Source organism: Gavialis gangeticus, unplaced genomic scaffold, assembly GCF_001723915.1.
Source record: "Gavialis gangeticus isolate Ggan-Ray unplaced genomic scaffold, GavGan_comp1, whole genome shotgun sequence".
Lineage (NCBI taxonomy): Eukaryota > Metazoa > Chordata > Crocodylia > Gavialidae > Gavialis > Gavialis gangeticus.
Genome location: NW_017729008.1, coordinates 30,751,297 through 30,770,176, shown reverse-complemented (window position 1 = coordinate 30,770,176; position 18,880 = coordinate 30,751,297). Strand labels below are relative to the sequence as shown.

The 18,880-nt window shown below is 44.4% G+C and overlaps 1 protein-coding gene and 1 long non-coding RNA gene across 2 annotated transcripts in view; one reads left to right on the top strand and one right to left on the bottom strand.

Moving 5' to 3' along the window:
* Positions 1-5,261, top strand: part of LOC109292206 — a 10,524-nt gene extending 5,263 nt beyond the window's left edge. Inside the window, exons 2-3 of the long non-coding RNA XR_002096065.1 lie at positions 4,494-4,501; positions 5,250-5,261. This is a non-coding gene — a long non-coding RNA (uncharacterized LOC109292206). The remainder of the gene's footprint in view (positions 1-4,493; positions 4,502-5,249) is intronic.
* The window catches only part of FRMD4A (FERM domain containing 4A), a 379,383-nt gene that overhangs the window by 354,210 nt on the left and 6,293 nt on the right, over positions 1-18,880 (bottom strand). The window lies entirely within an intron of this gene.

The window sequence follows — 18,880 nt, the reverse complement described above, 5'->3', positions numbered from 1 at the left end:
GTAGTCTGGCGCCCAGCTGTTTCCAAATCTTGGCTTATCCCTCTTAGTGACTGCATAAAATTAAAAAGCTTCTGGTAATAGGCAATCTAGTATGAAAATCTACTCCCCAGTGGCATTTCAGCCAGGTTTTGATGAACTCATGGAGCTATGCTGAATTGTACCACTAAGGCAGACCCAAACGCACAGGCACAAGCTGTCCCATCTAATTTAAAAAACACTTTTCTTACCATCTCTCTCACAGTTGGATCAACCTTTTTTCATCTATGAAACACTTCATTTAATCTCGAGACTGACATGCCTTTTTACCCAGGCTCCATAATGTCAACCTTTAAGCTCTGAAGGAATAGGTGCTGGCAGACTTTGTTGTAAGTGTGTGCTGGCTTTCTGCCTTAAGGATCAACATCCTGTGTCTGTTGCACAGCATTCCTGAAGTCAGGAAAATAGCTGAGGAAGGAGTCAACATCTGCTTTTAGCAGAGTCCTTACCCTAACAGAAGCAGAGAATTAATTGCAACAGGCATTTGTCAGTTTTGACATTAAACAGCATACTAAAGATCATCCCCTTGCATGCATCCACATCACAGACATAATGAAGACTGCTACCCATCATTAAGTGAATTAAATTAGTAATACATGGAGGTACTGGGAGAGAGAGTGTCCCTAAATGCAGAAGGGAAGCCAAAGGAGGGGGGTGAGGAAGAGGAAATAGTGGCTCAGAAAAGGATGACCTTGTGGTGCAGGCTCTGGATTAGGACATGGGATGTCTGGGTCAAGTCCCAGTTCTGACACAGACTTGGTGTGGCCCTGGTTCAATTTTTTTGTTCACTTTCCCTCTATTTCCCCATTAGTCAAAAGTTAGGATTACTAGCTCTTTTTTCCTCTCCTAATGTACCTAGTCTATTCAGAGTGCAAACTCTCGGAAACTGGAAACATTTCCCCTCTCTATATTTGTACAAGACTTAGTGGAACAAGCATTCTGGCTGGGGGTTTCTGTGTTACTGGAATATGATGAAGGGAGATGTAGTGGAAAGATAAAGGGAGACAGCTAAGGTAAAAATTGCCGCAACCAGGTTCTTTCTGGAAACATTCATCTTACATGTATTCTGCCTGCTCAAGGAGGTGTGGTGACATCTTGAGATTAAAAAAGACAAGCAAATCTTAAATTACCAAGTGGGAACGAGTGAGAGGAGCCTTTTGATTTTATTTTTTTAAACCAAACAACAAACCAACCAACCAACCTACAATTGAGGTTGATCCTAAGCTTGGAAAAATAGAGACAGCCATGAAAAAGCCTTACTCTGCACTCCTGCTTTCTGGACTTCTGGCTTTCACTCTTCCTTTATAGAAATATATGATGTGGTTTCAGTGAGTTCCTACAAGCCAGCAGACAACATAAGATGTGGTGTTAGCATTGATGCAGCCTCGTACATTCATATTAGTGTCGCTATCGAGAAGAGTGAAGAGTGAGCTACGAAAAACCTTGTGCAAGTCATGCCTGGCTGTGCGGCGCTTGAGTTACGACCCTCTGTCTCACTTGTGGACAGTTATGATTAATGTAGTGCAGAATCTCCCACTCCCTACCATTGTGTGAGCCTGTATATTCTCTCCCCGTGTGTGTTCATCTCTACGTCTATACAATATTACACGTGCATACGCGCTTGTAATGTACGGTATGGAGGTAACAATTCACTGCAGTTATCATGAGCAATTGCTAAGCTTCTTGCCCTCAATTTCAAGGTCCTTGGCAATTCCACCCCTTTCTTGACTGCTCCAGTCTCTCATAATGCCATCTCCAACCTCCTCTTGTTCTGAGCAATACCAGCCTTGCTTGCCTGTTTGACTCCCCCACACCTTCTTTTATGCTGCTCTTGGTGATGGAGCGTTGTCCTGGGACTGATCTGCCTTAAAACTCCCTTCAAGAGCCACCACTGCCACAAAGCATCAGTAATCAAGTGATGCCTGGATTCTATGCTTGAATGATGTGTGTATTAGATCCCTCTGCCCTCTCCAGTATGGAAAACGTAGGCTAGCCTATCAGACTCTCCACAAAGGGAAGTCAGGCTCTCTACAACTCCCTCCTCAGGCTATAGCTCACGTGGCAGCGCAGCGAGTGATGGTTACTTGCTCGAAATTCCCTGCTGCAACCGATTATGGAAGGAATGGCAAGAGCAATGAGTGGGAGGAAGCCTGGCCGCTGACCACTGCTGGAGAGAGGAGCCAGACAATTCTCCCAGCTGACTAGGAGTTTCCATTGAGAAACTGTTAGGCTGAGAAACCTCTACATGCATCAAGTCACCAATGCAAGAGTTGCTGTTCCAAGCATCAGCTCTGCACTGCTATGACAGTCGATGCTGGTTAGAGGAGGCAAGGGGCTACTCTGATCTGTTCCAGCTGGGTATGATCCCGAAAAAGGGATCGTGCACTCCAGGGTAGGGAGCACACCACGCACTCTGGATTAGCCCTTTACGCTAGGGCTGGTTGCAGAAGTTGCTGCTGGACCTTGCATCAGATGAACGGTCTCCCATTCTGGGAGGAATTCACTATTAACTCAAGGGAAACAGAATTTTTAGGGAACGTCAGTCTCCTGCTCCAGGCAACATTCACATTATCTTGCAGTAGCAACTATGAAGACACTGGACACATTCCTGCAACTGTAAAAGTTCAGCTCCTATTGCAGCTTGTCTCACCCTTGTTACAGATCTCAGGAACTATATTTACTCTTGGAAATCTGTGGCTGGACCTCAGACCCTGCAAGACAAAATGTGTGGGTGGGTTCCTATGACCTCACAGAGAAAAGGGCTCCACAAAACCACAGGGGTCCTATCTGTACAGATACTGCGTTGCAGCACAATCCATTTGTAGAAATGAAGCACAAGTGTAGGGATGTCTATACCTGCATACCAGGGATACTCTGCTGTGGTTCTACAATATGAGCTTTTTAAAGTTTTTGCTATTGGTCCTAGGCTAGCACCAAGGAGCCCCAGTCATGGACCGATAACATTTGCTAGGAGCTGTACAAACTGAACAACAACCACCCTGCCCAGAGTTGGGATCCCAAAGGCATGTTAGGGGCCGACTGCAATTTGGAGTGAAGGAAGTGGGCCCACTGAGAATGGAGGGTCCTTCAGCTTCTACCAGCTGGAAAGTGTGTCAGTGGTGACATCTATGAATGTGTTACAAACAGCCAAACAATTCCAAATGACAGCTGCGTGAATAATTGATTTTTTTGGTTCACTTGCCAATTGGGCAAGGTAGGAAGGGGGGCAAAGAAAAGTGTGAAGTGTTGACAAAAATAACCCAAATATTTTGGATTGGAGTCAACGGAATCAAAAAGCTCAGTTAGAGGGGTTTAAAAAACCCCCCAAAAACCAAAAATCCTTTTAACCCTTTATAAAAAGACTGACAAAGCTCTCCAAACATACCTTAAAGTATGTTACTTTGAATGTGTCAAAACACTGATTTTTTTCAAAGCTATTGTTTTTCCAGTGGAAGCTATTTAAAAATGAAAACAAACATTTCTAAATGGCCTCAGTTGATTCAAAACGATGTTTTCCAGCAAATTAAGTATTTGGCCAAATTATTTTGCCCAGCTTGCCACTGAACAATTATGGGAGCTCTTTGCATCCCAATCACACAGACAAACCAGACTTATAAAAGTGCCACAGCTGAGAAGTCAGTGGATGAACTGACTCTCTCTAGTCCTTTATCCACAATATCCAAACTACAAAGAGCCATGAGTGAGCAAAATGCATTCTGTCACTTTAATTGAGCAACATTTAAGTACTAGAAAAGGTGACAGGCAGGGTAGTTCCTGTGCAGTTTGCACGCACCACGGCAAGTCTTGGGTTAACGTGGCACTTCCATAGGAACTCCGAAGCCGCCTGAGTTTTGGATAGGTCAGCAGGGGGTAAACCCACAATTTAAAAAAAAACAGCTTTTGTTTTCAGTAGGTCGCCACACATTTGTCCTCTTCGGTCTCCCAGGGTGCAACGTTAGTAGCTAGATGGGATTCCTGCTTCTTCTACAACCGTTTTGTCATTTCTGTCAGTCCTCAAAGCTAAAGGGAACCTTGTCCCTTAAGGTCAAAGCACTGCAGTCAGTGAGAGCTTCGCTTCCTGAAGGCGCAACATAATTATGTCACTAGTGCATTTAAAAAAAATACATAGATGGGTAGTTAGTTAGGGTCTCTGGGGAGATTGGCGAACACTGACATGAGTGCTATACAGCATCTTAACTTTTTGATCTGCTACGTGTCAAGTTGCCAAGTGCTGTCATATAGGGAAGCCTCACTTCCCGGGTGCGAGCAGTTCTGTAGAGGCTCTAAGAACCGTGGTCGAGATACTTTTTTAATCAGCATTTGTCTGTGACACATTTATTCTCCATGATCTATTACCTCATCTCCTCACCTCCAGCACCAACAGGATGCTGGGAATGACAAGAAAGTAATGAACACCGTCCCATTTCACACTTGCTGTTTGATCTAGCTAGTACCAGTTATGACAGTGCACTGTCATACAGAGCACGCTGCTGACTAGTGAGCCCAGCATAACCCTCACATGTACCAAGAGCTCAAAATATCACGGCTCGCAGTGCTCACTACCATGCATTTCATGTGTGCTCTCCCTATATTGATTCCTAGTACATCACCATGCAGCTCCAACCAATACTGATTATGAGACATCATACAGACCCATCTATTACTGATTACTAGGACCATACATCATTGTAGAGCCCCAACTAGCATCAATTACTAGGAATCATTCCAATAGTACCAACTACTACTGTGCATCATCATAGAGCCTCTGACTAGTACAAATTATTACATATTGCCATGTCGAGTTTACTACTACCCATTGCTCCCTTCCACACTCACGCAGCCTGACTGGTACTAATTAGGACACATCATAATACTCATCTCCCTAGTACCAATTTCTGCATATTATGACATAGTAAACAGTATCAGCAGGGGCTCACTGAAGGGGTAAAGTCTCAACACAAAGAAATCAGAGCTTACCCTTTCCACACTGCGCCTCCTCAGTGATCCATATGGTATTTTGAACAAAAGTCTTCGGGTCCTACTGGGAGTCACAGCTGTCTGTACTACCATAGTGCGGAGCTAATGCGAACGTGTGTACGTGCTAGTACACGGCGGAGAGAGGCTTCCTTGTAAATAAAACTGAACAGTCGCGTCCAGATTTTCCAAATACCGAGTAGCTGAGTGGGTTTTTACTCTAGACCCTATGAGTCAAGATGTGGTTTGCAAGAGAGAAAAAGCCCAACCCTGTAACCTTAACAACATGCTTCAAGCAGCAGATCTCCAGCTTGCTTCTGTTTCTCTCGGCATAGTTTGCTCAGCAGGATTGCTGTGCCAGAGGTGGACGAATGAAGCTTCTGGGGAGAATGTTCTAAAAATGTCAACCTCGCTTCTTTTAGCTACAGATGGTAACCAGGTCAGTTGTCTAATCAAAGCTCTATCAGACTTATTATACATTTCGTCACATGACAGTAGACCCCTCTGGTTTGCTGTGCAGTAGATCACATGTTCACCTTAAAAAGAATATCTGGTGTATCACCATCTGGTGCAGAGATTAATGTTAAACCCTGCATTTGGATATTACTCTCTCTCAGACGAACGAGAGCGCAGACAGAGCAACTGGCCTTTAAAGGATTCTCTAGACGGCTCAGTTACTACAAACGTTTTACTAGAAAGGCTGTCTATTATACACAGTACAGTGACCACGCGGTACAGTGCACATTCACACACACAAACTATATCTATATGCACAAACTGTATCTATACGCTCCTCTACCAATGGAAACCTGCATGTCTGTATGCTCATTTAAAAAGGCTTTACTACTTTCATATAGTCTCACATTGTTATACTACAGTTATACTTGTGCTCCATGGGATCAGCTTCAATATAGACTCCTATTTCCCCTTCATAAGCCAACAACACTGTGCAATACACAATGACTTCCCTTTTCCAGAAGAGAGAGGGAGTTAAAACCGTCTCCGTTGGCTTAGTAGTGCAGAAACAGTTTGAAACTTGCCAGGTTCCTTCCATTTCCTGCAATGCGAGCAACTATCCCAAAGCAAAATTGCTTTCAAAACACGTGTTCATTTCCATGTTCTGCTACAGGTATTGCTCCATTTTAGGCTCAGAATTAACAGTGTCACTCAGTCAGTCACCTCTATGCCATTGATCTGAACTGACACGGTCGAAAAGAAAGCAGAAGGAGGCGTGCTGTCCTTGCTCCGAGAGCAGTACGGTTTGGGCCAGAACTCTGCTGAGCTTTTCACACAGACAAATCTCCGGCCCCCTCCCCAGGGCTCAGGTTAAACTGAAAAAAAATAAATAAAAAGATTTTTGTGGTCAAAGTCTAAAAGCGGGTGCTGGGAATAGGGGCTTAAACACCATTTTAAAAAAATGGAGAGAAGAAAGAAAAAAAAAAAAAAAGAGGAGAATGTATTTGTGCACATGCATTAAGAGGCAGTCAAAGAGAGCAGCAGCTTGATGTGGGAACCTCCAAATATTAAAACAATCAGCCTTTGTTCATAATTAGTTCCATGTGTGTGTTACCAAATAAGAGCGAGAGACAGGAAAAGATGGAAATGTCTTAAGCATGACTGACTCATGTGGATTCTTTATATAGACTAGGTATAAGGTTACATTCTTTTACCTCTGAAAATTAAAAAGTTCTTCCCTAATAATCATTAAAAAAGAAAAGGTACCCAAACTTGCCTGCCTGCAGGAAAACAACACGCGGAGCCACGCACTGCTCTTACGTACACCAAAAGGAATCATCCTACTGATGTCGGTAGGTTTGCCTCAGTGTAAATAAAAGTCAGCATTTGCCCCACGGGGAGTTTTGTCTGAGCAAGGACTGAGTCATGTCTGAATCAGAACCCCAGGGTTTAGCTCAAACAAAAAGAGTTTGCTGGAGGCCAAGAAGAGACCTCTCTGTTAATCCAATTTGGGGTCTTGTGTTCACAGAGCTCCTGCTCACATCAGGCCTGATAACATTAATGCCTTACCTAAATTGTTCTCACATTTCTGCCGGAAGGATGTAATAATCCCTTTGGATTGGACAAGTCACATGCAGCAACTAAACCCAGGACCCTTGAATGAGATGCTTCTGCCCGAGCTGAAGGACCAGCTCTGTTAGCTCAGCAGCAGCAGCCTCTTGGACTTCTCTACACATCACCGTGTCGCTAGACGGACGAAGGAACACTGTGCATTTGCCCTTTAGCAAGCTAGACTGGGTGCTGGAAGACATCTAGCTGCACCAGCATAGAACCCATGGGCTGATTCAGCCTGCCAAGTCCTGTGCTGCCATGGCTGGACGGCTTCGGGGACCCAAGCTAGCTCAGCTACCTCTAACATCACATGTATCTGTACTGATTTAGGAAGCATCCCTGTGGGTTTAGTTGCTGCATGTGACTCGTCCAATCCACAGGGATGCTTGCTAAGTGCCCCACCCTTGCTAGTCACTGGCAAGAGGTTCTTTGGGTCTGGAAAGTTAGTTCAGTTGCACGATAGCCTTAAATGACAGGGGGGAAATAGGGGTTATTGACTCTTCAAAGCAATGGAACAACAAATTCCTATTATCAAGAAGCCTGCACAGCACCTGGAGACTACAAGAAATCTATTCCCTCTCCCCACACTATGAGGCTCTTCGACAGGCTGGCACCAGTGAGCACCCTGCAACCATCATAAGCCTGATTGTCTTCTCATTCACACATCTGGAAATTAGGAACAACTCCGCTGAAGCACGTGGAGTTTACACACAACGTTGTTGTTGTGCGTGTAGTGGAGAGGAAACCAGACCCACTCTATTTGCTTTCTTGTTAGTTTATTTCTTCTTGTTTTTCCACCAAAATATTGTCAATGTTCAAGTTGACCTGCTAAACTCACAAGTCTACAATTAAACATATTGGCCTAGTACAGACAGTCAAAAATCCTGATGTTTAATTGATTCAGTCTTGGCAGGTTAGTCTAAGCTGTGTAGACTGAACTGACAAGCAAGTGAACAGACATTCACCTTTGACTCTGGAAATGCAGCCACATGCCTGCAGTGGCCAAGGCCAGACACTGGGAGTGCTAGAGCATACCTCCTTGCGTAGCTGGAGCAAACAGCTTGGGCCAAGCCTAATGCACCCACCGTGCAGGGCAGGGTGTTGCAAAGCATCCTTATGCTGGGGGACCATAAGCTAACGTGAGTCAGGAGGGGAGCTGGGACAGAAGTTCAATAAACCGACTTAAGTAAGTTAAGTCTGATGCTACATCCATCCAGGTTTATTTTAAACCTGTTTCAGCCATTTTGTAAGTGGTTTATATGCACTGAACTTCTGTTGTGTTACAGATTTGAACTGTTTTTTGATCACTCACACCAGGTCAGTATAAGTGTAGCTTCTGTTCCTAGCCATCATCTCTGTTGGGTCACAGAACAGGGATGCAATGGAAGAGGAACTCCTTGGGTTTCCTCAGATCACTCTTGCAATTGGCATCAGCCAACACTTGCATAAAAAGGTGCGATCCCCAGGTGGAAGATCCCTACTGTATACAGACCAGAGGATGGACTGACCTGGTGCCTGTTCTGTTAGGATCTGTTTCCTTAATGGCTAACCTAAACCTTAGACAGAAAATCCCTGATAAAGCACCACAGAAAGAAATCAAAGCCAAATTCTACGCCAGCAGAACGTCCTGACCAGGCTTACCGCAGCCCCTCAACAGAGACATGTGGTATTTATGTATGGCTGAAAGGAGAACTGTTTAAGCCAAATGGATGCTCTTAGTGCTAATTGCAGGCTGCCAGGAACTGTGGTTTGTGGCAACAGGGCATCACAGGGAATTACATTCCAATACATTATTATTTCAGACTCGAAATCTTGTTGTCTTTAATGAAAAGGGAGAGGTGAAAATAAGCTTGCCCAATGCACAACACATGATATTTAGAAAGTAGGAGTCAAATTTCAGGTCAATAAAACATCCAGTGGAGTTTAGCAAATGGAAATAAGCAATGCTGCTGACATAAATTGAAATGCAACGTGCTAGATTGATGATCTTTTGATAAAAGCTCCATTTGACAATGCAATCCAGGAGTAAAATAAGAAAGAATAATAATAAAAACCAAGCCTTTTAATTAAGAAGAGCAGAGTGCATATAGAGTTATCCTTGAAATCAATACGCTGTGTCTTTTTCATTAGGCCACTAATTTAAGTACCAAAATATGAATGGCTAATTACAGGCACCTCACATGGAACATTTCATTCCAAAATGTTTGCACAAAGAAACAGATCTTTTTTTCTTCTTCTTTATTTTCCAACATTTTTAATTCCAGATCTCCTGGCTAACAATCCCCTGTGCTGTCATATATATATTTTTTAAATGTAGCTTGTACCTCCTGGCAATCTACTGAGCTGACAAGCTGAAGCCTCTGAAAGGGGAACTGTTCTAAGCACTCATCAATAGACTCTATAGGTGAGTCTACAGTACTCACCTATAGATCCTGAAGCAGTATTTCACACTTTCCTGCCAACTAACAATTCTCACAGTTGAAGAAGCTCCACATTTTTTGTTGTTGCATTCTACATAGATGCAAAAGTATCAGATCGGATAGCAGAAAAATACTGATTACTGAGGCCTTTGATCTAGGAGCAAGTCATTGCGCATTATCAGTCAGTTTACACTAAGGGCCAAATTCTTCCCTTGGATGCTGACTAGCCAGCAACTGGCCATGCTGAGCAGCCGGAAGGAAGCAATTGTGGTAGAGTCATGGCCTTTCCCCCCCAGCTGTCCATCACAAGGGCTCAAGAGGCTCCGCTGGCCATGCAGGTGTGTGTCACCGATGGTCTGACTTCTGAGAAGTCGCATCTGAATCCAAACACCCTAGCACCAGGACCCATTCTAGCTGTTTTGCTTCCCTCTCCCTCAGTTACATTAACCGCTTAAAAGCCAAAACCAAGTCCACAAAACAGCTCTAGAAATGCAGCCCCATCAATTCTGCTACTGCCTAGTTTGCTAAACTGAACCACCTATCGTTAGCATATCCAGAGACATGACGACTGCTCCTACCCTGACAAAGCATAATGCTGCTGGCCATGCAACTCTTGGATTCTCTCAGTAGCTCAGATGGACTTCAATCTCCTGCAGCAAGCAAGTGCTTTGGAACTAGCCTTCACTTCCCTACATCCTAGGAGAAGAAAAACTTATTGCGGGCAATTCTGAAGGCTGCTTTCCATTGAACCTGCAGTGCAATACAGCCCACGGGCCTACCAGCTACCAAGAGGCAGAAAAAAACCTCTTCTTTCACCATCCATTTATGTCACTCCTCATTCAGTTAACCTAGGCTCCTCCTGTTCCCCACCATTACACCAAACAGCAAGTTACGCTGTACAAACATGGCATCTGTAATCGCCTGGTTAAGTAGCAACTCAACACAACACTAAAGGCTGGCACAGTCAGTGAACAGTCTGGCACCTTGGACTCCACAGACAGGATCACTTAGCCCGCGTGCACATCTGCTGACGAGTTAGCACTGTGGAAATTCATGGTCATAGAGGTGGGACCAGTACAGCTGGGTCCCAACCAAAAGTCTGGGAATTGAGGATCTTTGAATTCTGGGGAGGTTTATATCCAGATACGAGTTGCTGCGGGCTCAACCAGGCCCAGAAGAACGGGGAAGCTACAGCATCAGGGAGCATGACGCGACAGATGTCTTCCCAGCATATCCAAGGCAAATCAAGGATGCAGAACTGCTGGCATTTATCAGTTAAATTCAGCTGCTTGAGAGATTTCAGCAGGACGGGCAGGGTTTTGGGTGCTCCAGTTTGCTGAAAGACAGAGGCATAATTCCATAATGGAGCCTCCAATGAAAGCTTCTTCTTTTAGATGGTCCAAATCTGCGAGGTGCTGAGCACGTTCTGGCCTTGCTTACGTTGACGGGAGCCAAGCATACAAAATGACACGGGCACAGATCCTAGAGGGGCGAGCCTGGTGCAGACCCCAAAGTGCCTCAAGAGCCCGCGGGTGAGCTTTGGGGAAGGCTGGTGGTAAAGCTCCTTTCCAGCAGTAAGAGCAGATGGGAACTAGTGTGTGTTTGCACTATATCCGAAGAATAACCTCTCTGTTTTACTGGTCCTGTGGGTCAACCCCTGCTTCATAATCCCCGAGGGGTTTCCTTGCACATACTTAACCCATGGCTTCTATATTAGACTTTGGGATCAGTGAGTTTTACCGGTTTCCCACACAACTCAGAGGCCTGGCAATTAACGAGGGAGGAAGTTGTCTGACACAGCTGACCTCGAAATATGCCACTATTACATCCTGGGGGGAGCATGGCGGGGGTGACCTTTGACCGCAGAAACTTACATAAACCAGGGGGATATTTGGCAGCAAGTCTGCATTCCCACGGCATGATGAGTAGCCTGGTGTGACATGTACAGTAGGAGTTGGGATATGGCTGTAAAAATAGTTTGAGAGGCCAGACCCCCAAACCCCACGGTCTCCTGCGGGAACTGCAGGGGTACAGCCCAGGACCTAAAGCAGTAGTGGGGTTGGTTGTGAATGGTACCACGCCTCCTCAACTCCCCCTGATTTCAGTAGGAGTTAAGGGCTTTCTGCATCTTATGAGCTCTTATTAAAGCTGGGTCTTAAAATGATGTGCAGACCAGGCCAAAGAGCACTGTGAAGATATCTTTCCTTTTCTCCTTTATGCTTCTTAAGTTTCTCCCCCTTTTTTTTTTTTATTTTTAAGTTTTCCCTTTTTTTTTTTTATTTTTAAGTTTTCCCTTTTTTTTTTTTATTTTTAAGTTTTCCCTTTTTTTTTTTTATTTTTAAGTTTTCCCTTTTTTTTTTTTATTTTTAAGTTTTCCCTTTTTTTTTTTTATTTTTAAGTTTTCCCTTTTTTTTTTTTAATTTTAAGCTTTACCCTTGTTTTTTCTCTTCAGAGTCTCGACTAAATAATCAAAGCAACATTTAAGGAAAAATAAGTGTTAAGAGAAGATTTCATAGCTGGGTTTGGGGGGCGGGAGTTTTTTGGAGGATCTTGAGTCCCACCAGACCTAGGAGAAAAAAAAGGCAGCATGCCATTTTTCTCGCTACTACTGAAGTCTTATAGGAGAAAAGTAGCCATTATCCTGTAATAGGAACGACAACAACAATATTGACTTGCTCAGATCTGCAGAGAGACTGTCAACATGGTCAGAACAGTTCTAAAAGTTTAAACCTACATCAATTTAGGCCACAAGGGACCAGTGTGATCTTATTCAACCTACTGCATAACACAGGCTGTAGAAACTTATCCTGCAACTCCTACAAAGCGTATGCTCCAGATCAAACAGCAGTTACATCTTCCAAATACACATCCTCTTCATTCCAGAAGGCTTCACATGAAGAAGACTCCACCGCTTCCTTAGTGGAGTTGTTCCAGTGATTAATTAGCATTACTGCTCTGTATGCTACTAAAAAACACACTAATTGATTGAATACTTGCATCTGTCTACAATGACAGTCTATTTTTGGAATATTACCAATCTTGGCTGGACTAGTTTAGTCAGGGGTGATCCTGTCTTGAGAAGGGAGCTGGACCAGACCTTGTGAGGTCCCTTCCATCCCTATTTTCCTATCATCTTGAACCAATACATTTAGGCTGCAGTTTCAGTTTCTGGTTTTCGTGCATTAGTGCATTACTGGTGAGCAAAACCTTGACTTCAGCAAAGCGGCCTCACCCAGAGACACCCAGTTTTCTCAGTCATTACAGCTCAATCCCTAGCCAGTTGGCTCTGAACAAAAAATTGTGGCCTCAAGGACAAGAGTTGACTGGAGAACTGGACCCTCTTTTGGGGTTTTTTAATCAGTGCAGAAGAATTTATAAAATAAATCCCAATTCCCTTCTCATCCCTAGGGAATTTGGAACATTTCTCTTCAAAGAAAATGACCTTTACAATTAGGAGGGGGAGGGAGGAAAAAACCCTCCAAAAAAACAAACTTACACAACAAAGAGCTACTTAATGCACCCTTAGAAGGATGCTATATCAAACACACCCTCCAAAGTGATAAGTCACCTTAACTCTCACTGCAAGTCAACAATTAGGGCCTCAACTCTGCTCCCTTCAATATGGTGACAAAACTCCCATCACCTTGGGAGTGCTGCCAGTTCAGGCTTTCAACAATTCTGATCCTCAAACACATGCACTGGATGAAGATGGTAAATTGGCAACAGAGAGAAACCCTCACTGGAGCTACTTCAAAGATCTGATCCTTCTGGTAAATAAATGGGGCTATCAACTATCCCACTGGGGCCAATGTAACCATTCGCACTCTTGCATTATTCACGAGTTGCGAAGACTCAAAGGACAAACTAGCTGCTTCCTCTTCCATTAGCACAACGCTGGCAGGCAGGCTAAACTGGGCAATTTATTGCTGCCATATAGATCAATGGATCACTTTACATTTTGATAATGACTTATTATTGCATTTGTGATTAAGAAAAATGTACTGTTTGGACACCAGGGATCGATAGCAACCACAACAGCGTTTCCATGCCTGAAGCATGGAGGAGACTGGCTGTGCACTTGGTTTACTTGGTAGATTTGTTTTCTTTGCAAGTCTACCTAACCTTCTTCCAACACCCCTCCCTTCTCTCTTTCCAATGCTGTCACAGATTTTGATAACTGGTATTGATTGCCTGGTTTATGAAGTAAAGCCAGTACAATGTAAACAGTGTAATTGCACTAATAAGGGGAAAACAAAGCACTATTTGTTTACAGTATTGATTGCTAGGCTATCCTACATAGCTGCATGTCTCTTCTGGATCTTAAGATCTGTTTGCCATGCTGGGAATGAGCTTGGCCAGTCCAGGTTCAGGCAGGAGGGGGCAGTTGGGTGGCCTTTGTGGGCATGCAGATGGAAGATACCACACACATTTTGCATTTGGTCGGGCTTATGTGTACTTGGCCTAGAAGCAAGTTCTCAAAAATCAAATGGAAATCAGTCAGGCGCTGCTTTACAACCAAGCCCATGGTCATTTGGATTGAGCAAGTGAGGCAGTCTTCTTTTGCTTAGGTGTTGCATTGGTAGGCACCTCTCTCCATGTGTAACAATTAGACCTATTGAGGGCTCAGCAGCTAGTCTTATTACTCAGGCCAATTGATCAATTTTGAGCCCATTTTTCCTAATAAGGACTCTCTTAGCTTGCTTGCTTTTGGTTCAATTGGGCAGGTTGGCCTCCTCAGTCAACAGGTCCTTTTCTTCCTTTAGTCCGCACAGTCAAACTGCCTGCTAACATATTCCTCACAAGCTGTTTGAACTATGGAAAGCCATGTGATGCTGCCAGGATTTCGCACATTATTCGAGCCTTCAGAACCAGACTGCTCACCTGGTCTCTAATTCTGTGCTTCTAATTTTGGCCTGTTCCTGTCTGTGAAGCCTCTTTGGTGTCCAAATGCTGCAGCACTCCTGCTCAACAAGCTGCTCCTAGAAAGCATGCAGCTGATGACAGTTAATTATGAAATGTCATGCCTGATGCTTTCCTTTTATCTCATCTCACAAAAGCCACAGAATGCAAAGCCCTCCTGTGCCCTTTTGTAATAAGGGAATTGTCAGTGTGGTGCCAGCTGCTTTCCAGACAGTGGGATGACAAGGTAACACATACATTATGTGCTTATGGAGGGGGTGGGGAGGAAAATGGAAAGAAGGGGAGTGGTAGCTCATGAAACGCAAATGCAACATTTTTGGCCTCTACAGAAATCATATAAATCTGGAAGATCAGTTTTGCAGGGGGAGTATCAAATGCAGCTTGTGTCAAACCCTGTGCTGGCTTCTTCCCTGAGAAGCTCCATGGAAGTTGCTCCAGATGAATTACACCTGATTTATGCAGCTGGCACCAAGGAGCTGCAAATCCTTGTCAGCCAGGATCTGTGGCCTCAGCATTTGTTAATTTTAGTCCCAACAGTTAGGAGATACCTTATGGAAAGGTGCATGCTTACAGAGCCCAGACTCTCACTTTAGTCCAAATGGTCCACCCCTGCAGTCCTTGCTCAGTCAATAGCCCACTGAAGTCCCATGAAGTTAGAGGGTTTCCACTGAATAAGAAGTGGGCACATACTGTATTTTCTTAATACACCGTGCCCCATAGTGTAATATACACCTTGTTTTTGAAAGCCAGAATGAAGAAAAATATATCTTTCCTTGGAGTAACTGAAGTAGTAGGGGTAGCTAGAGAGGCCAGACTGCTCATTTTAGTTCTTCCTGTGGATTGCTGAAGATTTTACTTTCCATTTCACCAAGTAATTGGCAGAACCTGTTCTTACCCTATTTCATAGACATTAGGGGCTGGAAGGGACCTCATGAGATCGTCGGGTCTAGCCCCCCTCCCCCGGTCATAGGCAGGAAGTCAGCTGGGATCAAGTGACCCCAGCAAGAAGTAAATCCAGCTGTTTTTGAAGCAGCCCAGAGTAGGTGCTTGCACCACCTCTGGGGGGAGTTTGAGCCTTATGTGAAAGAAATCCAGGGTCTGAACCACTCTAGTTTCCTGCAGCTGGTTTTTGAGAAAAAGGTGTGTTATATGCAAGAAAATACAGGATGTTTAGTTCCCAGCTGTTGCTTTTTATTACCCGTCCCAAAAAAGTTGGATCAAAAGCTCACCTATGCCACATAACATGCATTCATGGGGCCTTCAAATTTCACCTGCTTGTGAGTGGGGTTCCCATTAGGCCAGGCCTCTCTTGGTGAGCTATCTGGTACCATGTCAACCAGTACAGCCTGTTCCATGGTCATTGACTAAACCGGTGCCCCCAGTAGGCTAGCGTGGGTGAAGAGGGTGTGTGGACAAGACCTGTCAAAGGGCAGATGAGCTCCTGCGAGCCAACGGCCATCCCTACCTGGAGAGGAGATGGGCGCCACCAGGTTACTTGGCTTGAAGAATCACCAAGGATGCCCAAGGTGCCCCAGTGGTTGCAGCGGCCTTGGGACAGACTTGACTTGGGATTGGGTTTAATAAAACTCCGCTGAATGGCACAGACTTCCCACAAAGGGGAGAGGAAAGAAAGAGAAAAGTCTGCAGGATCACATGCTACAATTACCCAGCCTTGTAAGCAATCTTCTAGTTTGGAGGATTGGAACGGCAGCATTACAGTGATAGATCACCTCACTCTCCAAGCAATAAAACTGACGTTGATGAAGATGTATGGTTCAGATTGTTCTTTGGGACCATGCCCAAGAGGTTCTTGTTACTTGATAGCCTCTCTGCCTGCAGCTCACTCCAGCTCCTCTGGGCCGACCTGGTGCTGTTAATCCCAGTATTAGTTTTTCTGGGAGTGGGAAACTGCTTGGTAACGTCCTAATGACGCTAGACAAACCTGACCACTAGAATGATCTATTACCACGGCAAGTGCTTTACGCTTTGCCCTTACCTTGTACTGAATTTCATGTTTACTTTTCTGCATCCCATCTCCGGTTATTTTTAGTACTGCTCAGTGCACAGCTGGTTTGGTTGGAAACGGCGACAACTGCTGCCACGGTGCAAGGCAAGCCAAGATGCAGGAGTACATCATTTGGCTCTGATTTTGCCCGCTTATTAGGGATTTTGTTTGCGTAATACAATCAGGCAAATGATCCTGCATAGGAAGCGATGCTCACAGCTAGGTTGGATCACAACAGTCCGGATAAGCACCACAGCTCAATGCAAACACATTAACCCAATTTATTTGTCTGTGCACTAGCTCTGCACAGTCTAGGTCAAGGTCCTCATCCTGAATTTCAAAACAGCACGTCAGGCTGATCCCCTAGATATGTTAGTCATGAGGATGGCATCTGGCACCTCTGGACTTTACACTCAAGTGAGCAAAGGTTACGCATACCCAAGAGATCATTTTTGCTTTGCAGGCCGGACCACCCTCTGACAGGTACACTCTACTGCCAGAATGAAAAAGTTGACCAATAAGGGGAGACTTAGGGGCAGGTGAAGCAAGGACAGAGGCAGGCTAAATATAAAACCACATCTTCCTTCATTCTTCCCCTAGTACTCCATTTCCCATATCGATCTTAAAGACAATAAAAAGAATAAGGCAGTTAACCAACCTGGCATCAACTTTTCAATGACAGATAGAGAACTGATACTTTTACTGTTGAGGGGTGCTCAGATACAGTGGTGGCAGCTACCTAGACAGACAGACGTGCAATTTGTCAGGGGATTATTGAACACTTGGTTCCAAATGAAACCTGCAGATCTTGACCTGCAGCCCAGATCTGCAGGGGAAGGGTGGGGTGGGGGGGTAGGAATTTGGATCCAGATCTGAATTTGTAGCCAACTCTCTCTCAGTTCTAGAGGCCTTTGCACAAAAACAGATCTACCCTTGGGACAAGACGGACAGATAAGTGGAAGAATAGACAGAGACTATGATTCAGTGTGCAGAGGCACAGTCAGACAAGATGCCAGGCAACACTGAATGCTCTTGATTGTCACTGAGTTCAAGGGAACTTGAGGGCACTTGGCATCCAGCAGGAGGTGCTCAAGCATCTCAAAATACCACCACTTAGGGTCACGTTCGTAACAGGCCAACCCACAACAACCTACGTTTAATTGAGGATTTTACTGAGAATCACATATGGATATACACAGACACATGGTGATGCTCCGGTGGCACAAATTAGTGACTCTACCCATTTCAATGACCTCAGTAATCTTTCATCCACCCCGTATGTTATATAACCTCCTGTTTTTGGGTTTTTTTTTTGTTTTTTTTGTTTTTTACTGAGGCTGAGCATTCACATCTTCTATTTGGGTTTCTTCCATTTTGATTTTTCTATCCCCTTGCCTGTCTGAAGTCCTGGCATTTGTAGAACAGTCTCGGTGAGGACCAAATGGGAATAGAGGGCAGATTATCCAATGCCAGTGGCAATCGACTGAATTTGGTTAAAGGATGGAGAAGAAGCTTGCCCTGATACTTAGGTATGACCAGACAAATGTGGTACTAAAAATGCTGCCAAGAGTGCCCCGTTAAGTTGATCCCGGTAATTCCTATGCTAAATATAGCAAATACTTCAAGTACCAAGTGGTAAAACACTGTCAGACATCCGGCACTAAATGAAGCCTTTTTTGGTGGAGTACAGGGAATTCAGTCACCAGGGTACCAAGCCCAGAATATTTCAGGAGCACTGCCATTCACTTGATTAAATGATTCAGAGTTAGGAACAGATGACACTTACTGTGTCACCAAATACGCTTATTTTAAAACAGTTGCAACTGTACACAGAAAGCATTAACTTGTCAACAAGTCCTTCCAGTGCAAAGGGACTCCTACTGACTGCTGTTTTCATGAAACAGTGATGTTGAACTGTCCCATTTTCATAGTGTTTTAAACTCTTAGTACCTTTCTTTCCATAACAACTGGAACTGAAACGTGGAGAAGGGAGTTCAATTAGGGAAGCCCTAGAAACCAGGTGAATGAGACATTCTCATGTGCCTGGCATATTTAAGTTTTTTTCCCCCGCAATGCAACAGTAGGGATGGAAAACCCTGCCCAGCTCAGAATACCCTGTAGCTTGCTGGTTAAGGCACTCACCAGGTGAGTAAGATAACCAAAATCAAGTCCCCACTCTGAACCAGCCAAGGGCTCTGAAAGCACATCTCCCACAACCTGGGGAAGCGCCCTAACCACTTGGCTATGGAGTGCATAGGGAATATCGCCTTCTCCTCAACTCTGTAAAAGATAGAAGAGTCTAGCTCAAATCCTCTTGTAAAACCTGCCAAACAACTGAAAGATCTCATTTTAGCATTGCCAACGTGATTGATCTGTTTTGACATTTCAGCTAAAACAAAATGCAAAACGTTCTGAATTCAAATTGTTCTGGCCACCGCAAAACCTCATTCTGCAGTGA